The sequence below is a fragment of the Pteropus vampyrus genome, unplaced genomic scaffold, assembly GCF_000151845.1.
Source record: "Pteropus vampyrus isolate Shadow unplaced genomic scaffold, Pvam_2.0 Scaffold347, whole genome shotgun sequence".
Taxonomy (NCBI): Eukaryota; Metazoa; Chordata; class Mammalia; order Chiroptera; family Pteropodidae; genus Pteropus; species Pteropus vampyrus.
Window position 1 is genome coordinate 181,283 of NW_011889128.1, and position 2,285 is coordinate 183,567.

Below are 2,285 nucleotides of genomic sequence, written 5' to 3' on the forward strand. Positions count from 1 at the left end.
TAACACAAATCTTTGCTTCTGAATGTGAATATGAGATTTACATTCAAACCAAATTAGGAAAAATTGATACCACTGATGAATAACAGCTTTGAAAATAATGGTTTTCATGCTCTAACAATATTGAGGATGTTCCTCCCCACCTTTGGAATTTTTCTTTGTGCTAAAATATACATCACATGAAAGTTACCATTTTAACCATTTAAAATGTACAATTCAGTTCCATTAGGTATATTCACTCTGTTCTGAAACTGTCACCACCACTTATATCTAGTAGTTTTTCATCCTTCCAAATTGAAAGTCCGTGTCCATTAAACAATAACTTATTGATCCACCCTCATTAGGTCCTGGTAATCACCTTTCTATTTTTTTTCTCTATGAATTGGACTACTCTAGGAACCTTAAACCATATAGTATTTGTCCTGTGTCTGGCTGATTTTACTTAACATATATATTTTTTTAAGAATGAATAACAGTCCATCGTACGTATATACCACATTTTGTTCGTGCATTCATCTGTTAATGAGTGTTTCCAAACTTTAAGTTATGTGAATAATAATTCCATGAATATTGATTGACATGCAAATTCTTGTTAAATTCTCTGCTTTTAATTCTTTTGGATATGTACTAAGAGCTATAATTTTAACCGATATTAATTCTTGTATTAAAGGCTGAAGAGGGAAATTACCACTTTACTTTTTTCTCCCTTCTACCAATTAAAATGACTGATTGCTTGTGACCAATGAAAATCAATTTGGTGGATCTAGTTTTAAGTTATCAGCCTTAACCCATAGTAAATAGAGAGGATATTCACATATGAATTCTTTCGTCTATTGTCCTTTTGACACCACCCAAGATTTACCTTAACATGACCTGAACATTCATAATTTTGAGTCAGAAATTAAATTCCTACATGTTTGTATAAATAAAAGTCTTATTTATTTACTTTCTTGGTTGAGTTTACTAGAATGTTAATTGTGTAAGGGCAGAGGGACAGTGAGTTTGCTTTGTCTCTATATTTTTTGCACATACTATATGAGACTATGAAACAGAAAACACAGGTGACTACTTCCTAACCCACAGAAATGTCAAGATAATATATGTGATTTTTAACTGATTAAGATTGTGTTAATATTTATGCTACAATAGATCACTAATATACATGGCTTCATAATAAGAGCATTGAATTGCTAACTTGTGACAGGTCAAATTACATACAAATTAAGTTTAATACAAGAAAACAGATGTTAGTTATATTCTGGAATAATTTTCTTAAACCAAATTTCTTTTTTGTAGAATTAGACATTGCTTAAATTGTTTACTTGTCTGTCTCGTTACAATGTGTGAAAATGGCTAAATTTTGTGCTTTCCATAATTAGTTTCCTGATCCTTCTAAAGTACAGAAATATAAAGTCTGCAGCTAATGGACTTTCAGCTTTAACATAAAAAATGTCATCTTTATTTCAAACTTTAAAGGTAATATTACTTGTGTATTTTTCTACAATCTGGATAGAAACAACTAATACCGGTCAAAATAACTTGCATAATTTAAGAAAGAATTTACATTCAATTCATACCACTAAAAGCATTTCAAATACTACTTGTTAGTAAATGTTTAAACAGATTACTTCTAGACAAAATATCTCATCATTAACCTTTGTCTTAATTATTCCAACATACTTCTTTCTACCAGAATCAAAACGTACCATAAAAATGCAATTTTCTCCAGACTAGAATTTAAAGAGCCTCTATGATAATAAGCATTAGATTATAAAACTTTAATTCTGTTCTATTTGTTGCCAGGCAGGACCCATTTTATTTTGTTTCATGCCCTGGAAAGGACCAGTTCCATGACTGGAACAAATTACATATTCCCTTTAGAGGACAAATATAATTTAAATACAAATGAAACAATAAGAAGTCAAGATCCGAAAACTCAGATGACAGAGATTATAGAAAGGTAACAACAAAATTGGATAGAATGTACAGAACATAAATTCATAGAGAAAGTGGTGGAAGTAAACAATTGGACACTGCATGTCATATTTAATAAGGATAACTACTGTGCAATAATGCAAGTCCAGTGAGATCTTAAAGTAAAAAATAAATTCAAAATTTTATGTGAATTTCATAACTTTTCCCATGGCAAGCAATGGAAGTTTCCTTTTGAAAACATCATCTGACAAGGTTTGATCTATGGGCTTAATCTATGAGCTGACTGACAGTTTATAAGACTTAGAGTAAACTCTCTGAAAGGTATTTTCCTGTTCTACTATTATCAGTTTGAT